Raw genomic sequence first — 14,468 nt, 5'->3', positions numbered from 1 at the left:
CGGCCCAGTGTGAATACAGGCTCTATCCCTCCGGGTGTCCCATGAGGTGCTCCAGAATAGGCGATGGGCGTTCCTCCGTTCACACTCCAGCTCTGCCCAACCATGCTGAACCTCTTTGGCCTTCCTCTTTTCTAAAAGCATCATCCCCTCCACTATTCTTGCGGCAGAGTAATGGACTGGATAACATTAGGGTCGCAGCGGCTAATGTCGGGCTAATGGGAATCAAACAGATGACCAGCCCACCTCCAAGTATTATGCCTGCGCGGATATGGAAGACCCTTTTAAGACCAAAGGCGGGCCTGTCCAAGCACCAGTGGTTTTTACTGCCGTCTGAGCTGCTCATAAGAGGTCATAATAATTCTCTGCTCGCTGCTAATCTTTCTATTACTGCAACTTGATGAATTTGATCTTTCGAATATGAAAAACTATGAACTTGCCGTTTTATGCGACACCATTTAGCAGACATACGTGAGATTAAAATAGGATTACTATTTATATGCTGAGTCTTGTTCTTTGTGTTTGATCTCACATTTGATCTATCTTGAGCGGCCTCACAGCTTGTCCATGTCTCCTACCTGGTCAGCTGGTATTGGAAGAGGCCATTATTCAAGATAGAGGTGTTATCCATGCTGGGCCCGACCTGTATTGATCGCTTGTGAGCAGAGGCTGAGTGGGGGAGAAGGACTATTTGCTTTAAAGTTCAATGCTTCTCCACGGCTGTTAGTGTTGCAGCCACAGGAGCAATCAATATCTGGACAGGGACCCGCGTCGTGAGACACGCTTCCCATTTAGAAACATAATAATGCTGCGCTGATGCTGTTAGCCCACAGCCACAGCTTGTGTTTAGATTCCCCCCCCCCGACTCCCTCCCTCGTGTCAAGTTCTCCTCTCGCACCTTACACGCGGCTTTCTTATTTTCAAAATGTAGCCCGGGTTTAGCGGGGCGGACTGGAATCAGTGTGAATTGTAATTATAGATGATACACATGGCTGGAAGGGAGCGATAGAGGGGAAAACACAACAGAATAAAAAGGCAAACAGTCATTTGCTGTAAAGGTACAGCAGGTGTCACAATGCAACCGATTATGTAAAGTGCACAGCGGTGGAGTTCACTATTCTGAGTGTCTTTTTTTTCACCCATAAAACCCAAAAAAATATACTCTATAATGAAATGTGCTCCCTGCATTTCTTGGCAGCGGATCAAGTTCTGAAGGGGGCGAAAGAAAGGCGCCTGTTTCTAGTTCAAGGTGTGTAATATACATAGCCGTACATACTTAATGGGGTATTGTCAGGGGGGTTTGTGCAAGGTTATTAATGCCCTGGTTTGTCCCCGGCTATTTGGTGCAGTGTCGCTTCCAGAAGGGAAGATGAGGCCGCACTAACTACCACGCATTCCTCAATGCAGCCTCTCACCCCGAGGCCCTGACGAGAGGTCACCCTCTTTAGTACAGGAGACATTTTTGCCGTGATGTACTAAATACATGCCCTCTCTTCTATCCGCTCCCCCCTTTCTACTTACTCCTCCCATCCCCTCCGTTGGTAAACATAAACGCCTCATTGTGTTTCAAGCGCTCACCCTCTTTTTAAACCCTCTCAGTGTCTCTGCTCATCCCTCTGTGTAATCCCTCTCGAACCATATGCATATGTATAACTAGTCTATGGCTGCGCATACATTTTCATCAGACCCCCCTTTTGCCCCCTCCCATCTCTGCGCCGTTGAATCTATTTATGCTTGAACGTTTTAACTGGCATTTGAACTCATTGCATTGATTTTTTTTTTTTCTTACACATGGAGAGATGCCAAGGCAGTTCTTTAAACGGGCTGAAATCGAACATCTAAATATTTGACTAAGAGCTTGCTTACGTTGTTCCAGCTGGATGAGAAATACATAAAAAAAATGATCTAGTGGGCATTCTGGACAAGAGGAGAAGATTGGGTAAGTGATGCAGCAGTTAGATGCAAAAACATGCTGAAAAGCTGCAGTCCTGAATGTAGGTTGCATTTCACGTAGGATCCACAAGAGGGTGCTGCTCTACAGTCCATTCTAAACCCTTACTTTACTCTGAAAATGGGAAGAAAACTCCCAAAAGCCACTCTATTAGATATGCACGGTTCAACAACCTTCACTCATAGGCATTCAGAAAAAAAAAAAAAAGTTATGTACTAATGCTTAAGTTGCCACCCTGAAAAGTTAAATTGATTGTCCTTGCACTTTTTTAAGTGCTGCTATTGTGCTGGTGTGACAGTAATTACATGCTAAGCTGTCAGGGACATCAAGCAAAGATGACTTCCCTTGCATTGTCAATCCATCCTTTTTTTTTTTTTCCTGAACAAAAATGTGTCTTCAAGATAAAAAGTTGAATGGAGAGGGGTCTTGACCGATACGAGGAAAAATGTGAAATAATTAATCGTCATGAATGTCTATTAAGATGATAATTTCTGTCCAATTGGGGAAAATGGGTGGCAGAGTCCAGGGTATAAAGGCCACCAAGGTTTCCCAGACAAAACTGTATGTCATGGCGGTTTTAGACCTCTTATGGTGACGTATGAGGTTCACCCTGAAATGTTGCCACGTGATGATGCCCAGCATGGTATTAACCCTAAAAAAAAGCTTAGGGGATCGTGACCATCTCCTCTTAAACCCCCATCTTCAAATAAATCCTGCAATCACAGTAAAATTCTGCTATTTTTTTTAAACTCTAATTATACCTGAACAGTGGTACACTTGTTCCTTGTACATGTCAGTGGGGTCCAAAAATTTTGTGATTTCAATTTGGAAACGAGATGGCACCAGATATTCAAAGTTAAGAAAAACACTACCGTTTTGCTGGAAATCAAAAACGGTATGTAATAAATTCTCACCAGGAACTGTTTAGAACAAATGTAATCGCTCGTCATTCAGGTGGCTAGCGGTTGTGTTATAACTTTAGCTAAGGCTGAATGCTATCTTGGTTGACAGTTGAACAGCGCTTACACCTTTATTCAACCATTTTTTTTGGCTTGGTCCAGTGTTGTGGCAATGAGAAAAATTGTCAAACAAATGCTAAAATATTTCACCGTACCCCCTGCAATGTGTTCACATACTTGCCATTGATGTTTGGTATTTCAATGAATATTTGAGATATCCTACTGTCTGAGTGGTCATTGAACGCACCTCGAGTCAACTGCCGAACATTAGTACAGTTCTTGCTTTGTTTTGCTTCTCGATGCAATCGTTGAATGTAAGCACTTTTTTCCCAAAACATTGTTTATAAAAATGCTTAAACACAAAAAGTATTCTTCGTGTCTTTAAATGAAAACATGCAAGTAATAACGTACCGCTTTCAACATACCTCGTGGTCCCACATTGTAACAGCACCTCGCCCGCATTCTGTCTGACTACATTTCCCATGGTTCTTAGACACAGAAGCAGGAAGTAGTTCAAGTTCTGGTATGATGCAAACGTGACTGTGAAAGTAAATAAGGAGAAATTTAACAATTATTTTCCTTTTTTACTTGGCTTATCGTATGAATCGATAGGGCTGTGCCAAAAAAATCGATTCTCATTTAATACAATTCAGAATCGATTTTAAATGTCCCAAAATTGATTTTCTTTCAATAATTTTTTACCGTTTTGCCTTTGTCTGTGTGTGCCTTTATTTAGAGCGCTGTTCATGGTGTACCCGGTTTGGCCACTGAGGGGCAGTGTGGTTCCACGCGGTCTGATACACTGTTAAGTTGTAGCCACATTAGAGAGTAGAAGGAAAAAGTCACGATCAAGTTATTCCAATAAAAGTTTTTTTTTTCCCAACGTGGAGCAGTTCTTTTGAGTGATAAAAGTGCCGCGAGTAGCGCGCTAATTAGCATTAGCGAGTTAGACTGGAGTAGATCATTACAATTCCTTGCACATTTATAGATTGAAGCAAAAATCATTGTCAATCAAATCATTTTGAATCAAAAATCGTTCTTAATAGAAAATCGATTCTGAATCGAATCGCAGGCCCAAAAATCGGAATCAAATCGAATCATGAGACATTCAAAGATAAAACAATCTGGGACGGGACGCCAGGGAGGTAGGACAAAACAATAGAGCTGTGGAAATACGTCAGGACGCAAGGCTCAAAACCGGAATTGTCCTGACTTTGGGTTACAACGGGACGTCAGGTCACCCTACTTTCCATACTTCACTTTTTATCAGGACTTGTTTAAACGCTTGTAATTACGTGTCTCCGCAATTGCGTTCTCCCCTATTAGCAAGCCGTCTGCCTTCACCTCTGTTGTTGCGCTACAGTTGTAGGCTGCCGTGGGATTTGCAGCCGTGGTGTCTGTTGTCATGGTTTTCAGAGCCCATGCCAGATGTCATAGTTAACTTTGAGGGAGGAAGAGAGAAAGCAAGCGCGAGAGAATCATGCTAGAGGCTATTTTGTTGTCAGTGATTTAGATGAAACACAGAGATGTTAGAATGTTAGACTTGCCCAACAAAGCTTCTCCGTTTTCCTGCCTCTTTTTATTTTGCGAGATAGTAAATTTACCTTGAGGGAAGGCAGCCTTTTGCTCTGAATACAAGAGCCACGCAGAGCACATTTGAAATGAACAATGAATTATCACAGGAGGACAGAAAAATGTATGAATTAGACTTTGATCTAATCCCAAATTAATAGAAGGAAATCAGAGTGAAACCGTTTGTGTTTCATCTTATGGTTTTGTGTATGGAGATGTACAGTAATAGTCCTGATTATTATTTTAATAGCAGGCATGTCCTGCTGTGCAACATACCCAGTTCCAACTGGATCCCCCAAATGTGCCAAATCTATGAATGCATTGTAATCATTGCTGACATATACTGTAAGATCTTCATGTAGCTACCGTATGTGTACAATTCCGCTACTGATACCCATATAATGCAATGCATAAATGATTTCATACATTAAATTGTAAATAATAGAAGCATAGTACTTGCACTGTTTACATTTGACAAATACATGTTCATAATATAAACACCCCGTAAATGACTTAATTCGAACCTTCTGCAATCACATTTTGTAACGCGTTAAAAGGGATTGGATGACTCTCCACATATGATTTATATCATAATTAAATTGGCCTTTAAATTTTTAATAGGTTCTCAACTCTCACCGCATAACACTTTTTGATTTACTGTAAATAATTGAGTGAACATTTAATACAATCTATGATGAGTTGAAAGAGATGATCACATTATTGTACTTATAGTTACCTAAACTAGTTAATTACCTGTGTTCATTTCCCCCCCCCTACATATGTAGATTTTGCATAGTAAGATGAGACTAACACTTTTATTTCGAAAATAATTCGTCACCTACATTTTATTGGTTTAATTTATGGCAAGGCAATTTCCACCAAGCAGCACTGCGGTAAACATCGTTAATCAAAATACATTATTATAATGAAACTCTTTTTTAAAGGAAATTAAAGCAGGTCTATCCTTTCTTTGCACATCTGTGATAAATAAAAGCTACATTTTAATTTTGGAACAATAGATGCGCTTAACCTTAAGGGAGGTCATTTTCACATTGAAGTACTGCTTAATTCTTTATTTTTTATTTATGGAGATGACAATTACCAGCTGGTCCTAAATAGTGTTACATGACACTCCTCTTGTGTCTTTCGAACGCTCTTCCGTCCACAAATTTTAATGTTGGCGTTAAACCCTCCTTCATTCACTTGCATGACAACCTCACCTCTCACTGCCCCGCTTTCCAAATGAGGGATGACCCGGCGCCATTTTCTCGAGAGCCAATTTCTTAATGAAGGCCACGTGTTTGATGACACATTCGCTCGTGAACGTAAGCGATCTCATTTAAGAGCATTACATTTGAATTTATTGGGGGTGCTCAGAGGGGAACATTGAGGCCGTGACCAGGCCGCACATGACTGACTTATAATAGACAGCAACAGACATTGACGGCAACCAAAGATGGCTGAACGCCGAGAAATTGTTTACATGGTGATGTGTACGCGCCAGACACGTTTAGCTCGTTGAAATTTGTAGCAGAGGTTGATTACGCTTGTTCCAATTCCTCCTTTCATTCTTGTGCTGTTGTAACGTTTGAGCGATGATTACATTCTCGTAAATAGACAACACTGCATCGCAGTCGTCTATAACCAGCTTCAGCTTTAATGCCACCTTTTCAATCACATTTTATATATCTGCAATGTTGGATTTAAAAAAAAAAATAAATTTGCATCAAGAAGCAGCATTTATGTAAAGGAAGCAAATTGAGGACTCAAGCTTTCTTTGTATACCGTAATCCTAAAAAGCTTTGCAAAAGTGATCTACTTACTTGTGGTTCGTGCTTAAATTGCGTTTTGAGTGTTCCTGCATCAACTAAAGCCAAATTTGAGGAAACTATTCAGAAGTGTCCTACAATATCTCTAAACATTTGCATAGTAAGACGGAGTAACAGACTCCAAAATGATCCACAAGACGAACAATATATACAATCCATCTCTCTGCCCACATGCACTTGTAAATACAGTACCTGGTTAAGAGGGATGTTGACAGAAAATCAAAAGCAATGTAGCCATCGTGTACTATAATGAGACTTAGCTCCACTTTACAAGCCCTCTTACAAAGATCTACGATTTGAGAACAATCAATCGCTTCATGAGAGCTTGTTATGTTCTCTATCATAAGAAAAATGCCTTTTCTTTTGTTTCTGCACCAAGCTGATTACGCCTCAACCGTATATGTAAGCATTCCTGGTGTGTGTTTACACGGCACAAAGACCTGTAGCAATGTTGTTATTTATGAGACTCCCACCTTTTTTCCTTTTCTTTTTCTTTTGTTCGATGGCATACACACAATCACGGGCGAAGAACGCACAATGTGGCGGAGAAGTGTTTGGCAGCAGGCGTACTTTGCTTGTTAGTAAATTGTCACAAAGGAATTCGAAAAAATATATTCCGTAAGGCCGTAGTGGGGTGTAGTTATTTTATTACTGTTTAGAAGTTGAATTGAAAAACATTTTGTTAGGGATGTTCAATACCACTCTTTTTTTTTTTTTTTTTTAAGACCAATACCAGTACAGTACACAACTCTTGAGTAGTTACCGATACAGATACCAAGTACAGATACCACTATCATTTTTGATGAATAAAATTTCCGCCCCAAAAAACATTGACAGAAAAGAAGTCCATCCATTTAATACCGCTTATCCGGGGTCGGGTCGCGGGGGCAGCCGCTATAGGAGGGAAACCCAGACTTTTTTCTCCCCAGCCACTTCAACCAGACCCTCCAGATAAGACCTTTATATCTAAATATAGCATTTTCCTTAAAATGTCATCAAATGTTCTATTCATCATTTCTAATTTCTAGTTCGTAAATCAGCCTCGAGAGGATGGCCGAAACTGGTATTGGCCGACATCGCCAGTTCAACACTTTTTTTTTTTTGGATTGATTGATTGAAATCTTTATTTCAAACATTTAACTCAACAAAATCAAAACGATGCAAAAAAAAAAAAAATGAATACACCTATCATTACATTAACATGTTCGAAAAGGAGTAGGAAGAAGTAAAATACTCATTTAATCCTACCCCTATATCTTCTCCATTATGAAATAAATGAAAATAATATTTTTTATATATAAATGTATTTATATAATATACATTGTAAATACACACACATCAATATACACTGATATAAATATATAAATTTACATATTACTGTATCAATATCAGCAATATATCAGATATCAATTCATAAAAAGACAAAAAAAATAATTCAGGCGCCGTCTATCTTGTAAAAAATAATTTGCTTATATTTATTTTTAAAGTGACTGATGCTAGGTCGGACATTGTTTCAATTCTACACTCAGTTTTACTCCATTATGTGTTATGCAGAATCTTTCCATTGTAGTTCCGTACCTTTGTAACTTAAAATTAAGCCTTGAAATAAAACCGGGTATCAGCTCGATACGATACCTGTAATCGGTACTTGCCTGTCCTTAATTGTTGCCATAAAGATTTCTCAGGTGACGACCAATCACAGCTCACCTGCTTCCTGAAGCTGAGCTTGTCATTGCTTGTTACCCGAACCCTGAGCAACACTGATATCATTTTCAGTCGACAGCAAGTGGCAAATTGGCCGCCCTCTGAGATAAATAAAAACAGGTGAATTATGCTGCTTAACTCATACTGTACAAACACAATATTAATCAGAATGTCGTGTTTAGACTAATGGGAATACAGACAGCATATTCAAAAATGTTTGTTGACTTCCCCTTTAAAAAAACATCTCTATTCTATCTCAAACTAAAACAGGATTGTCAGAAATCTCCAATTTGAATACGGTTTTCATCTCTCGACGAGGCTTATGCCCATGACGCAGCCTCTATTAGGCCCCATTTTGTTTCTTTTGCGCAAATGACCGTTTAACCGTCTTTTCCGAACCCTGACGCCTCGCTTGTTATTACCGCCATTGTTTCCCCCTTAGTTGTATACATGCGCGAGGCTGGGCCCTTTAATATGCGAAGAGCTTTTCCTCGGCTTTCCTACGGGCACGCCGGTCTATGTTTATTCCTCAGTCAGAATGCCTCCTTTCCACAAGTTTGACATGCCTTTTTGTTGCCATGGTAAGCCCTCCCTTAAAATATATATTTTTGCTTTTGGCCTGGATGTCTTTTTATCTCAGTGGTTTAGAGTCTGTTGCCCCCAGGGACAGATTTAAATGTGTGTGGGTCTTCAAGGATTTTTCTGCAGAAAAGCCGTTTGGATCGCAGCCTCGTCGCCATACAAGTGCGACCGAATTGTGTCATTTCAGGTTTTTGAGCTATCGTTGGAACCAAAGGAAAGTCCAAAAGAGAAGCAAAAAACACAAGACAAAAGCTGATGAAAATGGACTCGATTGGATTATGTCAGACTTGGCACGTGTCTCGGTATGAGGGAAGTCGTCGTGGTGTCTTATCACACTCTGCCTTGCAGCTAAATGAAGAAAGAAGACATAGCGCAGCTAGCCTGCTGGAAACACAACAGCCACATCATTGCTGTAAATACTGGCTCGGCTTGAGTTTTGGTCACACAACAGGAAGTGACACCTATGATGGCGTTTCGATTGAACTTTCAAACACAACAATTTTGTTTTAGGTTGCTATATAACCTAGGTCAAATGTTAGACAAAATCATATGAAATGTTATGTTCAGGATTTTCATTCCATCAAGACGGTGAGCAGTTGTCATACATGTTAAATTGTGATTGTTGTGGTGACAAGAAATTAAGATGATATTGGCGACATTAAAGTTAACTAAACCACTAGACGGCCAATGCCACTTTGTTGCTTGAAATCCAACCATCCATCCAACCATCTATGGATCATCCATTCATCTGTCCGTCCACCCAATCATTCATTTATCCACCCACCCATCCATCATCATCTGTCCATCCATAGATCATCCGTCCATCTGTTCACCCATCCATCCACCCACCCATCTGTTCATCCGTCCAATCATCCATGCATCATCCGTCCGCCGATCCATCCATCATCTGCCCATCCATTCAGCCATCATCCATCCACCCACCCATCCGTCCAATCATCCATGCATCATCCGTCCGCCGATCCATCATCCATCTGTCCATCCACCCACCCATCCATCCATCCATCATCTGCCCATTCATCATCCATCCATCCATCCATCATCTGCCCATCCACCCATCCATTCATCCATCATCCATCCATCCACCCACCCATCCGTCCAATCATCCATGCATCATCCATCCGCCGATCCATCATCCATCTGTCCATCCATCCACCCACCCACCCATCCAACCATCCATCATCTGCCCATCCATTCATCCATCATCCATCCATCCACCCACCCATCCATCCATCCATCATCTGTCCACCCATCCAACCATCCATCATCTGCCCATCCATTCATCCATCATCCATCCATCCACCCACCCATCCATCCATCCATCATCTGCCCATCCACCCATCCATTCATCCATCATCCATCCATCCACCCACCCATCCGTCCAATCATCCATGCATCATCCGTCCGCCGATCCATCATCCATCTGTCCATCCATCCACCCACCCACCCATCCAACCATCCATCATCTGCCCATCCATTCATCCATCATCCATCCATCCACCCACCCATCCATCCATCCATCATCTGCCCATCCACCCATCCATTCATCCATCATCCATCCATCCACCCACCCATCCGTCCAATCATCCATGCATCATCCGTCTGCCGATCCATCATCCATCTGTCCATCCACCCACCCATCCATCCATCCATCCATCATCCATCCATCCATCATCTGCCCATCCACCCATCCATTCATCCATCATCCATCCATCCATCCACCCACCCATCTGTCCATCCATCCATGCATCATCCGTCCGCCGATCCATCATCCATCTGTCCAGCCACCCACCCATCCATCCATCCATCCATCATCTGCCCATCCACCCACCCATCTGTCCATCCATCCATGCATCATCCGTCCGCCGATCCATCCATGCATTGTCCGTCGATCTATCTCTCCATCCATGCATGGTCCCTCCATCCATCCATTCATCGTCCATCCATTGTCCATCCATCCATCCATTTAGAATCACTTGGTTGTCCTTTTAATGACAACTTGTGATTGGGCATTGCTCGGATTTCAGCCCGCGCCATCTAAATTAAAAGCAGCTAGTGGACCACTACACTACCAGTGTCACGTTGTTGTTAAAATTTAAAAACATCATTAGTAAACGCATTAGACTAGACAGAGGATCTGATTAAGCGCTTTTAAATTCAGTTTAAGAACAGCACATTTTGCGTATCATTACTGTTTTGTTTCAAATGCACTTTTAGTTAGTGCTCCTCAATCTAATTGGTCATAACTCGGGAATTGCTTATTTACAGAATTCATCAGGTATTAAGGCTGATTAGGCACTTAACATCACTTAATTGCATCACACCTCCTGAGCATACTGTTACCACATTTCCAGTAAATGCAATCTCCACGAGGTGCTTCTAGTGTCACTGAGAAGCTCTTTGAGTGGACTGCGACATTTCCCAATGTCCTCGTTTAGCATTTCTTTCTTTGTGTGTGCTGCGGGTGTGAACTGATACGCGGTGTCAGTCAGTGTCAGGGTTAGAATGGCACAAGACAGATAGCCGAGGTATACATAAGCAAGGAAGCGTTAAGGATTAGCCTACAGGATGTTAAGAGATACACTGGGAGAGAAAGTAGTAGAAAGGCCAAGAAACTTGGTGTGCGAGCTTGAACAGGTAAAAACAGGACTTTGTGGTTTTTCGCATTTTGCAAAGTTTCTGTGTGCGTGACAATGTTGTTTTAAGTGATGGCTGTTGACAGACCGCAGAAGTTTTTAAACATTTTACTACGTATGCCAAGGCTTGCGTTATCCAAAAGCATGTTTTCAATGCTCTACTCTGTGAGTTTGGCTTTAAAATTTAAATGCCCATCAGACGAGAGAAAACCAGCTAATTAACTCAAGCAATGTGACTGAAATGGACAATTCTTCGCTGTGCACTGACTTAGTCTCACTTGCACTTAAAAATCTGGAGACATGTTTTTATTTTTTGTGAATTCATTCATTTACATTTTGAATGACATTTACATCCGTGACATTGTGACACTGGTCACCAGATTTTGAATTGCAGCAAAGCAAGTAAGTGTCCGATAGTTGGACACTCATGAAAATGTTAAATGCATTTGATGTTCTCACACGAGTCCTCCGTTTAATAAAATGTGCCTTTTTAGTGTATAGGCAGAAATAGTAGCACACTTTTAAAACCATTCGCATATTTTGACTTTCTGTTTGCTCTCAATTTCTAAAGCCATGTCCTTGTCAAATACAGAAGCAAGCAAAACAAAATCATTTTTATATCATTTTTTAAAAAAAATGGTCGCGTAAACAACCTTGAGAGTGGAAAACAGCAATACAGTTTTATTGGGGCTTCTTCAAAATAGCTCAGCACTTTCATACACTATACAAAGCACATTCCCGGACACTTGTGTAGAATCTAATTACAGATCTGGATTTGGGCCTTTGCAACACTGTTGCTGCCCAATGCTCCTCTGAGATACTGTTACTTTTGCAAGAATATCTTTTTTTGTTTAATTATTTTAAAATCAATTATTTTTGCTGCAAAGATTTTCTATTTGTGTTTGAGTTGCTAAATAAATTTCCTATACACAATTCTCCCAAAAATCTAGTGTAACGATATCAGTCATTGCTGCATTGGTTCTTGAGCAGACTGCAAATCAACCTTTGATTATGATTATACATTCAAAGTGAAAAGCGAGAGAGTTCAGCTGTGAAACCCTTTGATTGAACTTGAGAAATGTATTCTCGTCATCTTGGGCATTTGGCTCTTCTGGGATCTTCTTTGCCAGAGGATACAGACCGGTGTATCCATCATATCCAGTCAACCAACTGTAGCACCATTACAAATGCAATCACCCCTGTGATCTGATGCTCACAGCCTTGAACACAAATAAATAGAAATGTCAAAGATATTGCTGAAAAAGAGAGTGTGAATAAGTAATCCAGGAAAGGGTTATCATATGGAGTCTTTCCAGCTGGCTTTTTGATGGCTTGAGGTGATTAAAGTAAGCTCCATGCTGCTAAATTGTTGTGATCTAATATGTATTGTACATTAAGCCATCCATCTGCATGTGCACAGGTCATGGTCATGACATCATTTAATTCACACTGTGCATCTGCACATGAACAGAACAAGGACAGACTGAAGCGGAATGGTCCAATTCCCCCCCCCCCCCCACCCAAAAAAAAAGTTTAATTAATAACCCTGGAAAACCCACGGGGTCAAATTTGGCCCCTATAAATTCTGCTACTCAAATAACAAAGACCTTTTTTTTTTTTTTTTTACAAATTTAACTTCAAAAGTCCAGAGTGCCACTTCTGACCCCTGCATGGGGCCATCTAGTGGATGAATATTGCACTTACATGAGCCAGAGTGGTGGTGACAAGATGGCTGGCAACATGCTTGCTGTTTTGTTGAGCTGGAAATCAATCCAAACAAAACCATCTTCTCAGCAAACCATCAGATGGTAAAATTATTTTTTTTTTGTTAATCTATTTTATATCATGTTGCAGAATGCCTAGGAGTATGTTTTATATATATATATATTGATAAATTAGCAACTCTGAGCTCATTAAAAAAAAAAAAGAGGGTTAAAATTGAAAAAAACATTTTGGTGTTCAGTGAATTTATAGCAGTCATTTAATGTATAATTCATAATTTTCCAAAGAAGAAAAGGGTTCTTGGGTTCTCCAGGGTTAAAAACAGTACAGTGTAAGCTTGTTATTTACTAAGCAATATCCGAGTCAAAGTCTTGGAACATAGAAGGCACCGAGGCGATGGTGTACGTTTTAGTAGGATTCCCCAAACTCATAAACAGTCCAGATCAAGGACGAAACACACCTTTTAAATCTACCAAAATGTTACAGTTCATCAACTTTGATTGGTTAACACGTTGACACTCAAAGGGAAGTCTTCATAATTTAGAAGCTGTTGCCCAGGCTACATCTAAATGTTTAAAAGTCAAGTGAAGGAAGGGCGGCAGTTAGACCTGAAGTTATGTCCTCCAAGGGAACTTTACAAAGATCCTCTAGTAGATTTACGGCTACTTACCTTTGGAGCCGGAGTCGATATTCATAAACACGGCTTCAAACAAAGCCCCCCATATACTCGGCCTGCTTATAAATAAATACAGATATGCCTCTTTTACAGACAGCCACAATCTAAAGTATTACTGCCAGCATAATTTTACCACATGCATTAATATTTTACAGCACGTTGTATTTTACCACATTGGGGCTTAAACGTTCATGGCCGTCCCGAGGATTTTATCCCCTTGGAAGTTATTAGACAAAATGAACGGCTTGCTTTTGCACTCAAGCATTTCATGGATAACATTTTGACAAAATGAATAGTAAACTGCCTTGATTTACTTCTATGCTTCTTGAGACCTTCGAAAGACATTGTAGACAATGACACATTTGATGCCAGCATAACTTTTTTTTTTTTTTTTTTTTTTTTTATAAATACAGTATGACATGCAATCCTTTCTGACCATACGTTCTGTTAATGGATGCGTTCATCTGTTTGGAATGTGATTTTCCTATAAACTCTACAGTAATTTCAAATGTTTACCTTTCTCCATCTCAACAAGTGACACCCAACCTTTACGGTGTATGCCTCATTATGTTGGGAATAAACGGTAACATCTGCATGTGTGTAGTGTTTTGTGCATATGGCTGTGTCGTGATTTAAGTGCTTCAAGTGTCAAAACAAGCCTAATGAGCTTGCACAATAATTATCAGCCATTTTGCTCTCACTTAAAGTAATTGAGGCTTTATATCACCGTTAATACCATTGCCTACATTCCGTGTTTTTACTGTTGCGAAAATGTTTGGCCAGCAGAGATCGTTTTGATCATTTAGAATTTTTCATTTGTAC

At 40.5% G+C, this 14,468-nt stretch overlaps 1 protein-coding gene across 13 annotated transcripts in view; it reads left to right on the top strand.

Moving 5' to 3' along the window:
* Nucleotides 1-14,468, top strand: part of LOC144049133 (protein RCC2-like) — a 220,201-nt gene that overhangs the window by 37,560 nt on the left and 168,173 nt on the right. The gene's annotated exons all lie outside the window — the stretch shown is intronic.

The sequence above is a fragment of the Vanacampus margaritifer genome, chromosome 3 (assembly GCF_051991255.1).
Source record: "Vanacampus margaritifer isolate UIUO_Vmar chromosome 3, RoL_Vmar_1.0, whole genome shotgun sequence".
Classification (NCBI taxonomy): Eukaryota; Metazoa; Chordata; class Actinopteri; order Syngnathiformes; family Syngnathidae; genus Vanacampus; species Vanacampus margaritifer.
This window is presented reverse-complemented; position numbering and strand designations above follow the sequence as displayed.